The 17,084-nt window shown below is 39.0% G+C and overlaps 1 protein-coding gene across 3 annotated transcripts in view; it reads left to right on the forward strand.

The window, feature by feature from the left end:
• GPRIN3 (GPRIN family member 3) overlaps positions 1-17,084 on the forward strand; it is a 62,948-nt gene that overhangs the window by 30,317 nt on the left and 15,547 nt on the right. The window contains exon 1 of one of the 3 annotated variants that reach the window (XM_032861733.1): positions 15,229-15,250. The exons of the other annotated variants lie outside the window; for them this stretch is intronic. The gene's annotated coding sequence lies outside the window, so the exon portion shown is untranslated. Of the gene's footprint in view, positions 1-15,228; positions 15,251-17,084 lie in introns of those variants that run through there. 3 annotated transcript variants of the gene reach the window in all.

Consider the following 17,084-nt stretch of genomic DNA (forward strand, 5'->3'; position numbering starts at 1 on the left):
CCTCACCCAGACAGAGGGCCCACAAGGACAGAATCTGACACTTCTCGCAGGGGTTTAGCTCACAAATAAAGGGAACACTGGCTACCCTAGTCACCATTTGGGCTGGGATCTAAAGTTCCTGAACCATTCTCAGAACCCAGCTTTGGCCTCAAAGGCCACTGTGATGGAGAAGGGACTCTTCTGAGGCTGCAATACCCCTACTAAGTTGTATGATTCTAGGAGAAGAATTTTGTTTGTTTGTTTGAGATGAAGGCCCCTCCCAACATACATGAGAAGTTTATGTTTCAGAAAGAACTGTTGAACAGAAAAAAAATAAATAAAAATTGTTACAATGGAAAATTTTTATATATAGGTCCATCTAAACAAGCATATTTGACACCTATCCTTGTGAGCTATCATTTCACAAACATATTCTCCCTATCCCCACTATGGGAAATTTTTTTTGAGAGAGAGAGAAAGTGTGCATGCACAAGGTCCAGGGGGCAGGGGTGAGCAGAGGGAGAGGGAGAGAGAGAATTCATGCTCAATCCCATGATCCCAAGACTGTGAGCCAAAGTCAAGAGTTGGATGTTTAACCAACTGAACCACCCAGACACCCCCACTATGGGAATATTAATTATGTGTTCCATCTAGAGCTGCAGGAGTCCATCTTCTGCTGGGTTTTCAGCAAGCAGAGCTCTACCCAGCCAACATTCCCACTCCACAAATAAGGGTAGGAGAAACGATACCTTTGCCTTTGAACTCCCATCACAGGAATAATAGGGAAGAGGCTAGAAAACACTGCTCTATGTCAATATGTCTGACAATAATAAACTGTAACTTTTTTCATCATTTCTTTATAGCTCAGTATACTCAACATTTACCTTTTAATGCATTTATGTTTCTTTGCTTTTATTCTTAAAGGCCTCAGGTGGGGTGAAGGGAGAATATATTTCTCATGTGTAACAGATTACTGTGGTTTCTGTAGAGAACATAAGAGAGCTATCTAGCTTTATAAAAGAAACTGGGTGCCTGGGTGGCTCAATTGGTTGGGCATCTGCCTTCGGCTCAGGCCATGATCCCAGAGTCCTGGGATGGAGTACAGAGTTGGGCTTCCTGCTCTGCAGAGAGTCTGCTTCCCTCTCTGCCCCTCCTCCCAGTCATTCTCTCAATCTCTCCCTTTCTCTCTCTCTCTCAAATAAATAAATAAATAAAACCTTTAAAAAAATTAACTGTCATTTACATTAGCACCCCAAATAAGTGAAATGCTTAGCTATAAAACTAACAAAATATGTACAATATCCATATGTAGAAAACTAACAACTTGGTGATCAAAATCAAAGAACTGATTAACTAGAGAGGTATTCCATATTCATGGATAGACTCAACATTGTCAAGATGTCAGTTCTCAATTTCATCTATAGATTCAATGAAATCCCAGTCAAAATCCTAGTAAGTTATTTTGATATCAACAAACTCATTCTAAAGTTTATATGGAGAGGCAAAATTCCTGGAATAGCCAACACAGTGTTGAGGGAGAACAAAGTTGGAGGACTAACTCTGTCCAAATTCAAGACTTAGTATAAAGCTACAGTCAACAAGACAGTCTGATAATGGTGAGAGAGTAGATAAATAGATCAAGGAAAATTGGTGTTGTCAGAGTCTAGCAATAGGCCCACAAATATAGTCAGTTATATTGCAAAGACAATATAATGGATCAAAGATAGTCTTTTCAACAAATGGTGCTGGTACAACTGGACATCCATGTGCAAAAATAAAAAAGAAAAGGAAAATGAATCTATACGCAAACCTTACACCCTTTACAAAAATTAACTCAAAATAGGTCATAGACCTAAATGTTAAATGTAAAGTACAAAATCCCTAGAAGAAAACCTAGATGACCTTGGGTATAACAATGACATTTTAGATACAACACCAAAGGCATCATCCATGAAAGAACTGATAAGCTGAATCTCATTATAATTAAAAGCTTCTGCTATGCAAAAGATAATGTCAAAGGAATTAGAAGACAAGATACAGACTGATATTTGATCAACAAGAGACATTATTGCAAATATTTGCAAGGATACATTTGATATAATACTGTTATTCAAAATATGCAAAGAACTCTTAAAAACTCAACAATAAGACATCAACCAGAAAAATGGGCCAAAGGGCTTAACAGACACTTCACCAAAGAAGACATGCAGATAGCAAACCAGCTTAAGAGAAGATGCTTCACATTGTATATCATCAGGAAAATGCAAATTTATACATACACTAATTAGAATGGCTAAAATCCAAAACAATGACAACACTAAATACTGACAAGAATATGGAGAGCAGTGGGAACTTATTCATTGCTGCTGGGAATGCAAAATGGCACAGCTGCTTTGAAAGACAATTTCGCAGGTTTTTACCATACAATCCAGCAGTAGCACTGTTTGGTATTTATCCAAAGGAGTTGAAAATTTATATCCACATAGAAACCTGCACATGATGGTTGTTTATAGAAGTTTTACTCATAATTACCAAAACTTGGAAAAAGCCAAGTTGGCTTTTGGTGGGTAAATGGATAAATAAACTATGGTACATCCAGACAGTAGAGTATTAATTGGTTATAAGAAGAAATGAAATCCCGTGAAAAGTCAGAGGAATTTTAAATCCATGTTATTGAGTGAAAGAAGCCTTTAGGATTCTGACTATCTGAAATTTTGCAAAAAGCAAAATAATGGAAGACAGTGAAAAGATCAGTTGTTTTCCAGGAGTTGGTGGGGCAGGGGAGAGGTGAAGAAAGGAAGAAACAGGTGCAGCCCAGGTTTCCAGGGCTGTGAAAATACCCTGTATGATATCATGATGATGGATATATGTCATTGTACATTTGACCAAACCCACAGAATGTACAAGGCCAAGAATGAACCCTAATGTAAACAGTTGTCATTGGGTAATTATGATGTGTCAATGTAGGTTTATCAGTTGTATATGGGAAATCTCTGTACCTTCCCCTCATATTGCTGATGGTTAATTAATCATATTTCTCAACTCGGTTTATGAGCTCTGCCCTTTCTAAAGGTCCCTTTCTTTTAGTTAATTAAATGATAATTCATTTCTCCTTATCCTTCTACCTCACTTCTATCCCTCTCCTCATGGGCCATTATGACCTATCCTTCCATTTTTATATAGTCCTATAAAAAAGATATCATAGCAAATGTATCTATTTCTGCTGTAAACATTTTTAAAAAGATACTAACTGCTGATGGCATCTTTTTCATCTAGTCTCTTAGCATACATAAATAATAAGGAAAAGGAAGTCAAATTCTAGGTAGCAATAGAAGTGGCTAGTGCAACAGCAATTAATGAAGGGGATCTATAATTAAGAAAAATTGCATTAAAATATACACTGGAATACCATTAGCAAAAGCTATAATACTTGAATTAAAATAAGTATTCCTAAAAGGACCTAAAGATCAGGATATAGAAAATACGCAGAATAAGTAAAAATTGTATAAAATATAATTATACATGATCATACCTGGTGCCTAATAGGTGACCAGTAAATATTTGTGAAAGAATGATTGTTGTATTCAAAATTCATTGTTTAATAGCAGAAAATACTCTGTGTTATACTCTGTGCAGCCCAGGGACAAGGTAGTTCTAGGTATCAAGGCAGGTCACACTGTTTATCCCTGTTCTACTGATTTAAGCAAGACTTTACTAGAATTCGATTCTCCTGAGGCAGGTAAGACTCACAGAACTTTCCCTTGCAATTGTCTGCCTGGCCTACGTTAATTATAGACGTTATTCATCATGGAGCTGAGGGCTCTGCATAAAACTGGTCCACGGTTAAGACCAGTCAGACAGATTGGGGTTTTGTTTCTCCTGTTTCTTTGTGAAATGTGTCTGCAAATATTAACCAGTCTGATTAGGATCCCGATTGCATTACAGTGACGGTGTCACAGTTTGTCATTCCTGGTGACGTGACCACGAAGGCAAACAAAGGTCTATTTCATTACGGAAGGTATAAATAACAACCAAGGAAGGGGTTGCACAATCTTTTTTTCTGCAGTTCTTTGTGGAGCTGGTAGGAAGGGAGTGAGGAGGAAGGAGGGCTGCATTCCACTCCTCCTCCAAAAGTGGATGCAATTATTATCATGTTGGCTGGGGGAGAAAACTGCCAGAGCAAATCTTACCCAACTGTCAGGGAATCTGTTCTGAGGAAGGAAGAGGAAAGTTATCCTTTAGCCTTTTATCTCTGTTTTGACTCCTTTTTCTACTGATTCCAAGATATTTAAATACAACCAAAGGTCAAAGAATATGCTAATTCCATCTAGCTGTTGAGTGGTTCCTGGCTCTAGGCAGGATGTTCTTATTTTGTTATTGATTATAATATCTTGACGAGTAAAATGTAGACATCATTGGTAAAAATTTAAAATTAGATATCCAACTTCTGTTGTATTATTCAAATTAGAGGGCCATCCCGTTTTGTATCCAAGCTCTCTCCTTAGACAGCAGTTCTGTTTTACCCTTCGATTAGTTGCCTTCCACCCGCACACTCATAGCCTCATGTGTGGGTATCTGCACGCACACGTGCACACGCGTGCACACAGCTTGCCTTGTTTCTTACTGGGAAATAAAGAAGTCACCAGGACATGGTGCCTGCCGAAGAGGCCACAGTTCCCGTGACCACATATGTAGTTCCCATCCAAGGTCCAGGACCTTCTGGAGATTTAAATCTCGATTTGTAGCAACTATTGGACCAATACTATAATTGGGATTATCCATTAACTTGAATTTAGGACTTGGGAAAAAATTTACTGAATTTGCAGATATAATAAACTGAGTAAAATTGCCATGTAGTGGATTTTCCAGATCTTTTTTAAATTAAGAAAAATAGGGACACCTGGGTGGCTCAGTCAGTTAAACAGATGTTGTCCTCAGGTCATGATCCCAGGGTCCTGGGATCGAGCCCCATGTTGGACTTCCCGTTCAGTGAGGAGCCTGGTTCTCTCTCCCCCTCTACTGGAACCCCCACCCCGCTTGTGCTCTCTCTCTCTCTCTCTCTCTCAAATAAATAAATAAAATCTTTTTAAAAATTTTAAGAAAAATAAATCACCTACCAAAAAAATGTGATTCCCTCCCTCTTTCTTGTTTTCATCATTTCTAAAGCTCTATTTGTTAGCTTCTGTGCTAGGCACCAGAGGCTCAAGCTAAACATGGTTATCTCTTATGGAGCTCTGAGTTAATCTCCCTGTTTTTCTATCTGTGGCTTTCTATGGAATCAGTTTGGTAGATTTTAATCAGCATTTTTAAATGGAATGGAATCGAATAGAAAATATCAAAAGATAAGTATTGTTTCTAAGTAACATTTTATTTTAGTGGTCTAAGCATTTGGATATGAATGTATGTACTGCATTGTGATATAATTTTTTATATTTTGGATTGTGCCCCAAAAGCTTGAAATCCACTGGTACAACTGATATATTTATAGAAAAAAAAATTGTAATATCCTAAATATCCCATTGAAGCAAAATTCCCATTAACCACAATTATTTTAAAATATTTAGAAACATGCCATCAAAACAGGACCAGACAAAATCAGAGCAAATGGAAGTTTGAGTTCAATACACCCAAAATAATAGAGAATGTGAAAAGAATATCCCATTTTTATAAATCTTATTTTTTAAAAAAAGATTTTATTTATTTGAGAGAGACCGTGAGAGGGGGGAGGGTCAGAGGGAGAAGCAGACTCCCCACTGAGCAGGGAGGCCCATGTGGAACTTGATCCTGGGACTCCAGGATCATGACCTGAGCTGAAGGCAGTCACTTAACCAACTGAGGCACTCAGGTGCCCTCATTTTTATAAGTCTTAAAATTGTAAGTGCTATCATTATCATGACCACCATAATTGTATGACTGACCATAAAACTAAAGAAGATTCCTTATGGGGCTAGTAGAGGTGTATGTGGTGTGGTACGACATGACTCATCTCAACACCCAACACCAGTAATTGCCATTTGTGACTCTACTGCCTTCCCTTTCTATCCACTTGCTGAAGTCTTCTATTAAAACAATTTTTACAGTCTTCCACCAGCACCAGGTCCTTGTTTTCTCCATCATCCTCCCTAAGCAGTAAATCCAAGTCCTGGTAATTCTTCCTTCAAAATGTGTGCTGCATCCATGTTTTTTCTCTTTTCTCTTCCATTCTCACTGCTTGTCCACACTATTGTTTTAACCACTAGTTCATCTTCTTCACTCCTCTTGGCCTAATATAGCCCATATTTCCCACATTCTGTCAACTGGTCTTTGTGCTGCCATTCCTATCCTCTGCACTTCCTTCCTTGTCGTAGCATTTCTGAGAGCTGAAAGAATTTGAACTCTGAAATCATTGGTATTGCTTATTAGCTATTGACTTTGGGTAAGTTAATTAAATTTCCCAATCTTCATCAACTATAAAATGTGACTTAAATGAGTCCTACCTCATAAGATTATTGTGGGTTTTAAATGATATAATTCTTACAAAGTCTTTAGGTCATAGGAAAAGCTGGAGCATAGCAAGTGCTCAATAAAATACGGTTCCACATCAATAACACGTCACTAACCTATATGATGGAGTGTACACTCTTCAAGACAACAGTTCACCTTTCCTTAGGCTGGCATAATGTATTCATAATATTAGTCAAATCCTCTTGATTCACAGCTTGACCACTGTACCTATCCCTGAGGATTGGAGCCTCTGTAATTATTGCCTTCTCCCTCAGCTGCCATTTCTGCAATGCACACACATTTCTAAGCTGTACCTAGTTCCACCATCTGCATTGTACTCCCATGTTTTGTTTTATTCACTGGGCCCTTAGCAATGTACATGATTAGTTATTATTTCTCCTGTGTGTATCATCATGCATGAGATTTGTAGGAGGGATGCCATGGTAAGCAAACATCTAAAAATGCCAAATATGGTGAAATACATACAGGAAAAACAAAGTGTTTGCAAGAATAAGAGTAGATAAACCATTTGTATTCCTAGAGTCAGTGAAATACTACATTTGTCTGGCAACTTGGGTAAGTTATTTCATTCTTGTTAACTCATCTTTGTTTCCTTAGCAAAAAAGCAAATCACAGGGAGACTTAGCTAGTTACCAGATTTTATGTAGCTCTCAGGAGTCATCAGTATTAATCCACCTCCTTCATCCCTGGGAAGCCAACTATGCTCTCCCCACTGGATAAGGAGAAGCCATTCTATCCATATTTCTCCCACTCCTTTGTCCTTTCCATGGTGAATATATTTACCACCTCCCCTTCTTCACTTCTTTTAACTTTTTAATGTCACTATCTGTTCTATTTTGGTAATTTTAAAATGGTAATTAATCAACAAGTCTTGTGAAATACTTTCTCTCCAAATGAGAAATAAGGATATTCAGGATGACTAAGAGAATGAGCAAATGCTCAAGATTTCCATGCTATTGATTAAATTTATCTGATAGTTCTAAAACAGTATTTTAAGCAAAAGGGACATTTATTCCCATTGTTCCTCAAATATTTGTTTAAAACTTCATGCAGTGGAACCCTGCTGCTACAGAAAAATACTCCTTTCTTTCCAGAAACATTTTTTGAACACCAATTATGTATCAGACCACATAGCAAGAGATGAGATTCTTTTGTAGCACCTAATAATTTGCTTGGAAATAAATGGGAATCCCTATCGCACAGTGTGTTGTTTTATTCCCTAATACTTGAGTAGGCTTGAAGAACTGCATTTTGCCCGGGGTAGGAGAATATGGTTCTAAATAATGGGTATCTTAACCTTAATCCAACCAAAATGTCATTCAGGCATAATCACCTCTTGTACCCCGTCTGCTCTAATTAACAATTTCTGTAATAAATTTCACACCTGGGGAATTAAGTGTTAGAAATCATTCATTATAAGAAAAGTGACTACAAACTACAGTAGCCTTTCAGAGGAGGAAGAGGAGAACACCAAGAAGTTGAGGTTGTATTGAGGTAGGGTGGACATTTTAAGAGACCCAGTTCCAGAAAGGTGCCCTGAAAAAGTATTGAGGTGATTTTCTCTTTAGTAATTGCTTCACACATTCAGCATGCTAGCCTGCTGAAAAAAAATTCATTATTGCTCAGTTGAATCATTAACCAGATTTGTAGAGGAAATCCAGTAGGACCGTTGCAATAGGGAGCATGAGAGCAGGAAGCACCCACAGTGGTCATCTTTGAAAAACACAGTTTGTGCCAGAGTATTAAATAGTGTTAGAGAAATTAGAAGTTTTTTCCTCAGGGAACCAGTGACTAACTTAGAAATGTTCAGAGATCCCTCTGGGGTGGGAATAAATCCCACCATCCCACCTTTCATGAACCTTGATACCCATGTATAGCAAGCATACCTCAAAAATCATATGTGCTGCTCCTCTTTCTCCTTCCAACTGATATTCTTATCAGTTGGAAGTTATAATGTTGCCTTGTAATCATTTAAGAGCTTTTATAAAATTTCACTTTTTAAAACTATTTCCTAGCCCATTGCTTAAGCAAGGTATGAAATATTCAACAACAGGCTATCTGGGGAATAAACATCCAGATTTGCAGTTTGCCAATTTCTGTGGTGTGAATATTCTCTCTATGGCCAATTTCAGGCTACCTGTATGATGTTCGTGACCCAGAGTAGGAAAGAGATGAACACAACCAGTTGTGTGGGCAGCTCCAACACACTTGGACTATAAGCCTCCAATTTCCATTGTTCATTGTTCACACACCTTAGTAATGGCTCCTTTTTTTTTTTTTTTAAAGATTTTATTTATTTATTTGACACAGAGAGAGAGAGATCACAAGTAGGCAGAGAAGCAGGCAGAGAGAGAGGGGGAAGCAGGTTCCCTACTGAGCAGAGAACCCGATGTGGGGCTCGATCCCAGGACCCTGAGATCATGACCTGAGCCAAGGCAGAGGCTTAACCCACTGAGCCACCTGGGTACCCTGGCTCCTGACTTTTTATATAAAAGGGAATTGCAGGACCCACATAATTGGAAACGGAATCTGTGTATTAAATTCACTATTTTTATTGGATTATATGTTTATTGGGAGTGAGTTGGAGAAAGAGAGACGGCAGTGGTGAGAGTGGAGGAAAGCTCCCCTTGTATGCCATTCACCTACCTTCCACACAGCCACCCTTTTGGAAGCTAGTCCAGTTTTATTCCCTATTTTGAGCTTCCCCCAACATTCTCGTAATCACTGATTTGAAATCTTGGAATCATCCTTGATGTCCTTCATGCCACCTGCCATTGGTCCTTGACAATGTCCTTCATGCCACCTGCCATTAGACGCTCCAGTGCCATCTCATGCATCGTTTTCATAACCCTTTTTTCTTTACATTTATTCTAACAACGACGGATTCCTCCCTACCTCTTACATAGCGATAGCCTCGTAACTGATCTCCTTCCCTTTGGACTCTTCCTTGCTGGTCAGTACACATCAAAACCTGCTTCCTTTATAAACTTCCTAATTGCTTCACTGGCCTGTTGCAAATCATGTAGTTACTTCTACCGCCTACCAGAACGCCCAGATTTGTTAACAATGCCATTAAGACATTCCGGTCTCAGCCGATCTAACATCCACAGCTTTTAGTTCCTAGCAGCCCCTTGTATAAAACTCTGTACCAGTTGTTTCACAAAGAGCATCCCAACTGGTAAGTCAGGCACATCCAGGTGTGTAGTAGCTGTTAAATATTTTCAGTGATTCCCCTGCCTATGAGAACACCATGTTTACATTTCCAGGACAACCCCTACTCTCCCTGAATGGATGGTATATTCTCCCCATATCTGCGCCTTTCTCTTTGTGAGTTTCTCTGAATTCCTTCCCCCTGTACAGCTCAAAGATTCCCAGTCATTCAAGGTCAAAGCATGGAGCCCTTACAGACATTAATAAACAGGGAAGATAATACTTCTTAAAGCCAGAAGTCAGAAAGAAATAACCGTGGCATCTAAATGGCTTAAACCAGATGCCAGAGACTGACTGGGGCCGATTGGAAAGAATGTCAAGGACCAATGAGAAGCAGTGATAAGCAACTCCCAGAAAAGGCACATTAATGTTCTGGAATCAGAGCCATCATGTGCCTCGAGGTCGGGGTGATTGTTGACCTTCTAAAGCTGGGTAAGTCCTCTAAAGCAGCAACGTGCAGGACTACCTCAGCGGAGCAAGCTTAACCCTAGATTTCTTCCCACACACCTAGTGGAGTCTAATTATGTACTTGGGACTCATGCAGAGCTGGGTTAGGCAAAGAGCAGGTGTAATATCTGAAAACCGAGAGAGAACATTGAGATAAAACAAGATCTAGACGTGCAGCTTCAGGGAGGAACAACCTTCCCACTTTCTGCACTGTGAATATTCTTAGCAAGGGGAAGCTCAGAGATTTAACACAGTTTATAAAATGTGAAACTTTGGAGCGTTGGGATCCAATTTGGTAGGAATCTTGTTTCTCCATTCTTACTTTTCCTTACATTTTTTGCTACATTTTACACCTTTGAAATAAGACTACATTTACAAGGTTTTAAAAATACAAAACAGGGGCACCTGGGTGGCTCAGTGGGTTTAAAGCCTCTGCCTTTGGTTCAGGTCATGATCCCAGGGTCCTGGATCAAGCCCCGCATTGGGCTCTCTGCTCAGCAGGGAACCTGCTTCCCCCTCTCTCTGCCTGCCTCTCTGCCTACTTGTGATCTCTGTCTGTCAAATAAATAAATAGAATCTTAAAAAAAAAAAATACAAAACAATAAAGTTTCAAAAATCACCCATAATCCCACCATAAATCAACCCCATATATTTTGGTATATTTCCTTCTAATATTTTTTCTACATATATATTTTCTGCATATTAATAGATGTATATTTCTTGTAGTCTGTAGCATCATAATTTGTTGAAACAATTGATCAATGATTAGAGAAAAATGAGGGATTATAAAAACAATACATATATTAAGATTTTTCTTCCAACTTAAAACAGTTGAATTTGCACCATTCACTAGTCTTTGGACACAAGGCATATATTTTCTTTGAGAATGGAACCACTGGTTGACATATCCTCTTTCTTACAAAAATTCATCATGGACCCTCAGTATTTTTCTACTTCAGTTTTTATAGTGAAGCAAATATCCCTAATTAAGAATAAGAATGTTAAGTATTTATAATTGCTTTCCTCTTTCACAGTTGTCTCACTCACTCCTAATTCAACAGCTACATTTTTTAGCGACCCACCTATGTCAGGTTTTTATCAAAGCATTCAACTTAGTTTCAAAGAAACAAAACACTTCTGCACTCTAGTTTCACCTTTTTTAAATGTAATATAGTCGAATGATGTGGTGACAAGAACAAGGACGACTGGTATGAACAAGTTCAAGGAAAGCCACTGACTCTCAGTTTTCACACAGCGTAACAGAAGCAGAACCAGGCAGGCTCACCAGCTGCTGAGGTTCCATGAGTCGTGAGCTCCATCAGTAAATCTTAGACTGGGAGTAAAAGCTCGACTAGGTGGAGGTGGTTTGGAGAGCTCCTGCTTACAACCCTGCAGTGAAACCTCTTGGTCATAAGCCCTTACCAGTTATTTTGCTTGCTTTCTTAGGCTCAATTCCTGGTAGAATTGGTCCAAAGAGTAGATATTTTCAGTATTCTTCATCAGTGTGTGCCCCTAGAACATGACTGAGAATGCCATTCTTACCCCACCCTTGCAAACATCAAACATTATTTTTAATCTTTGCCAATTAAATAAGCATATACGATGTTTTGCCTGAATTTACCTGAAGATGTTATGATATAATATGGTGGTTCTTAACGCCGTAGACTTGCCAGCTTCACCTAGGAAACTTTTTAAAAATTTTCATGTCTTATAATTTTGGCTACAAAGTATTTAAGGTGGTTACAGTATAAGTAATGAAAAGCAGCATATTATTTTCTTGCTATGTGATTTATTCTAAAATATTGGCAAATTATGTTAGATTTATACCAACTAAAAAAAAGGTGGGACAGGGGAGAGGAGGAGGGAAAGGGGAAGGAAGGAAGGTTGGTCCAGTGATAGTATAGTAAATAAGCATCAGCTGAAATGTTTTTGGAAATCAAACAACATTTTTAATGTTTAAACTTGTACGAAATCATAGTAACCTGGGATTTTAGTATAAGCATATGTTCCTAGCCACTATTACCTTAGTGAATTCATCACAGAGTTTAAAGATGTTTTAAATGTTCCAAAAATTATCTGAAGAGGAAATAAAAGTATTCTCTAGGTTGGAAAGACATATCTGAAACAATTGTGTTTAACATTTGATATTTTTCTATAAATTTATTTATATATTACATATTCTCCTCAGTATTTTAAGCAAAAAGAGACATTGTAATCAGTTACTCACAAGCCCCCAAATAAGATGTATCCCACTTAGGGTTGGAATAAGAAGATGTCCATCTCTGTACACAGTAGGTATCTTTGGAGGAGTAGACTTTGTTGTCTAAATTAGCCAACAGGAAAAAAGAACAAAAGATGTATACATATCTTGTGTGTCCCTTTTTGTAAGACCACATCTCAAATGAAAATTGAAGCATGTACAAGGATACTTATGGTGGCAATATAACTCAGCATTTTTAACTACACTCTTCTTCCAGAACATCCAGAATATTTGGTTACCTTCGCTGTATATGTATGTCCTCAAGGCAAAATCTATCTTCAAATTCTAGTAGAAAATTCTAAATGAAAATCATAGAAACTATGGCATATGATGAAGGTAGGCTAAAATGCAGAAGGCAACATTGATTCAATCCTCCAACCCGTGTTTGTGAGAGCTTATTATGAGCCATTCATTTCACTAGGCACTTCAGGTATAGAAAATGAGCACAAGTAGATAAAAGTGCTGCCCTCTTAGAGCCTGCATTCCAGCCCACGTGTCCAGAAAATGGTCAATACATATACGATACTCATAATACATGGGTAAATGTTTCAGTACTTTAAAAGGTGATTGGTGCTATGAAAAAAAAAAACAAAACAGTAAGCAAGCATGGTAAAACTTTCAGAGTGACAGAGTAGAAGTCAGAAGACTTGCAATTTAACAGTAGCTTTGTCTAGAAGGACCTCCCTGAGAGGGTGACAGACACATGCACAAAGACCTCAAGAAGCCCTGTGTGATCCCCGCTCCTCCACCTTCCTTCTCTAATCTCCCCTCCTACACAGCTCCAGCTGTCAGACTGAACTCTTCACTCTTCCCCTCAAGCTCCTGCCTTTGCAGGGGCTGTGCCTCCTGCCTGGAGAACCAAGAATGAGGCAAAATGTCCTCAGTTCCCTGAGGTCACTAAAACAATAAACAAGTGGCTACAGGAGATGAGAGATTTGATAGTTGCTTTTGGTTGGTGTTATCAGAGAAGGTCTTAGGGAGGAATTATCTTTCAGAAGTACTTTTCAGATTTACTCACTGTCTTCTCTTTTATCTGCGTATATCATGAGTTCATTTTTACCTCCCATTCCCATAAGCTTGGAGGCAATAGAATTTGGGAATCGGACTCACTTGGTTTTGAATTCCAACTCTTCCACTTATTAAACAAACAACTTGGGTGAGCTAGATTTTTCAGAGCCTCAGTTTTCTCCTCTGGAAAAATGAATATAAACCTTCTTTGAAACTTGTCGGAAGAAAAGTAACATACAAGGTCTGGCAAGTGATAATGAGAGAGGACACCGGTCTTAGGAGGACATGAATCAGAGAATGAAGGACAGTTTTTTAAACTGGGCTGAGGAGAGTGTATCTTATTTTACAGGTAGTGGAGAACCATTAAATTGTTTTGCACGGAGAAGTTTCATACCTGTATGTTTGTTTTAGAAAGATAACATTAGCAGCAGGTGGAGGGCGGGTTTTGGAATGGATGGATCCAGATCAGGTAAGGTGGCCTGACATTGCCTTGCTGCGAGATAGGATCCATTCAGGGAAGCCTGGTGGCGTTTGAAGAGGTGGACTTGGTAACTGGCAATTAAAATATGTATTCTATACTTTATATCTTTCCATTTAGTCAGTTCTCATCATATAGACAAAATAAATCATTTTCATCGCTCTTTTAACCCAATTTCATAGAATTTGGCTTTACGCCATTCTTGGGGGATTTATTGTTTGAGGGATGTATATAATTTGCAAACCAGCTGCTAGAGCTGCCAGCAATAGGAAAGAGGGTGAAAAAGAAATCAGCTGATAAACAGGAGTCAGAGAGTCTGGGAAAAGAAACTCAAGTAACTTTTTTTTTTTTTTTTTTTTGGTTGCCCAATAGACATCACTTTATAAAAAGCCTTTTTCAGCTGTTGACTTTGAAAAATAATTATATTGCCTAGCTTGGAGCTTGTAGATAGCCAGGATAGATAAGGAAATTATGGTTTCCTTTAACTAGTTTCATGGCCAGGCTAACCTGCTTGCATAGCAAAAAGCAGATGGAAAGAGTGTGGAAGGATCAACCAGCATAAATCCATCATCACTGACAGAAAAGCTTCAGCACGTGTGACTGTTCAGTTTTGCCTAGTTGAGAAGCATCAGCTTTTAATTTTTTTAAATTATTTTTGAATAGGCAATACATTTATATAGTTTAGAATTCAAGAAGTGCAACAGGCTATAGAGTTGAAAAGTCTTCCCACATATCCTGTCACCCAGGCACTCAGTTCCCCTCCTCTGATAGCAATTTCTTACTTACCCTTGCAGAGATATTGGGTGTATATACAAGCAAAATATATTCTTTGTCCCCTCTTAATACAAATGCGTATTAAACATACTGCTTTGTATCTTAAGATTTTTTTAAATTATCGCTGGGTGTTTGTTATTTAATTTATTTTGGAGATTGTTCTGTATGAATACATAAAGAGTTTTCCCTTCTTAAATATGAGTGCTTGGTATACCATTATATGAAAGTGCCATAATTTTTAAAACTGACCCTCTCCCTATTAATGAACTTCCAGATTGCTTCTAATCTTTTATTTCATACAGTGAATAACCATGTACCTACATTGATAAGTACATTTATTTATTTTACCCATAAGCTTAGCTCCTAATGTGGAATTGCTGAGTCAGTGTGTATGCGACCTTGTATTTTTGACAGGTATTAGCATTGTTTTCTGTAGAAATTATACTGATTTGCATTCTCACAGGTGGAATACAAAGAACACTGCTTCTGACCGGAGAGCAGGAAACTGTAATTCCTGCCTAGCTGGACTAGGTTCAGAATTTATTTCAACACACAGGCCTTCATTCTCAGGATGTTCTTTATTATTAAAGGTGAATATGCTCACATCTTCAATCACTGGTTCTCACCTGGTGACAGTCGTGCCTCCCAGGAGCCCTTTGACAATGTCCAGAGACATGTGTGGTGGTCGCAGATGGAAGGTAGTGGCTCGGCGGGCATCTTGTGGGGAGAGGCTGGAGATGCGGGGAAACACAGTGCACGGGACAGTCCGCCCCCCCTTCCCTCCCCACAAAGTTACCTGGTCCAGAATGTCAGTGGTGCAGGGGTAAGCAACTCTGACCTAGATGAACATCGGCTTCCTCTCCATCACCTTAAATCCATCTTTTCAACCTTAGCATTCTTCACTAACCTAAGGTCTCTGCCAAATAAAATGATGTGCTTCCATAGTACATTTTTAAGAAATTTTTCATTTCTGTTACAACATTATATTTTATTGAAATTAAGGATTTGCAGGAACTTTGGGCTCCTCAAAATGTGAATATATCTTATTTATGTTTGTAGCCAGAATAAGTGACACAAAGAAGGCTTACTAAAGGAGTGACTGGATTTAGCAGTACTTCCTAATTGTCTCAGTGTGACTTAAGGGATTATGTTCCTTTTAATCAAGGACCATTCTTTTTTTGCTATTACTTGCTTCACCTTTCTCTTACTTTCAAATATCCATTTTTCATTAGACTACACAGGCAATTTTTTCTAGCCTACAAAAACATTGTTCCAGGAAATGTCAAATGAGTAAAAAGTATTGGCCTTTCCCCTGATTTGAACTACTGTGAAGTTTATTACCCCAGCATTAGTCACTTAATTACATACCCTCCTGCTCATTTATAACTTCTGACTGAGTTCGTCTTGTCTCGTCAAATGGATTGAAATCTCCTTCAGGTCAAAAATCAAAACTTGAAGTACCTCATGATGCTGGACACCGTGTTTTACAGACTCAAAAGCAGGAGAGTGACAGGTTGTTGATTCTTTTTTTTTTTTTTTTTTTAATCACAACTCACAGACCAAAGATCCTGACCTCAGCATAGAGACTGTTCATTCTCAAGAGCAGAGCACTGCGGTCCTCCTCAAAAACAACAAAAAGGCAGTTCTGCAGGAGGTCCAGACTCAATGCCCCAAGGAATCTGTACTTTCCAATCTGCCTTCTCTCTGGCTTCCCTGTCCCCTGGAGGAGCAGGAGAGCCCCGACTGACCAGCTCTGTGCACAGCCTTTTCCATTTCTGTTTCCTTCACCGCCAGGACTGCCACCAGGCACGTTCCCCTCGTTCGACATGATTAAAGACCCAAGTGTGGGAGGAGAGACTCCTGGCCCGTTGTCTGACGGGAGCTAAAAGCAGAAATCACTAATAAGCTTTCAGCACGCAGCTGGGTAGCAAGGGTCTCCGCTTAGGTTCCCACTCGGCACACACTGGAGCTGCCTTTGCCAGAGGGAAAGCAGGTGGAGTGGAGGCCTGGTTTTAATGAGATCGCCATGGTGTTGGGGGAAGGGACAGGGAGGGGCGCGGAGGGAGTGCAGCAGCCAAGGAAAAAGGCAAGGTCAGGGAGGAACGAAGCAAGGACAAGAATACTTGTTTGTAAGGCTGAGTGGTGCTAAATATATCCTGAGAAAATTGGGATGCAGGGCAGCTTTGATCATAGTTCACTCAGGATTTTAAAATGCAAATGCAGAGCTGCTTAGTTTATTGCTAATAGCGTGTTGTTGAACCATCAGTTAGCGCCGAGATCCTGTTGCATTCTCTTTGCAATTAAAATAAGCTCGCAATTGAAGTCCTTCAAAGCTGAGTTGCAAAAGAAGAGGAAAACATTCAGAGTTGAGTATCTATCTGGCAAACCAAGGAAATGAGAGGAGTCAGCTTGATTAGAGAAGGG

This window comes from Lontra canadensis, unplaced genomic scaffold (assembly GCF_010015895.1).
Source record: "Lontra canadensis isolate GAN:19392208 unplaced genomic scaffold, GSC_riverotter_1.0 scaffold1, whole genome shotgun sequence".
NCBI classification, from domain to species: Eukaryota; Metazoa; Chordata; class Mammalia; order Carnivora; family Mustelidae; genus Lontra; species Lontra canadensis.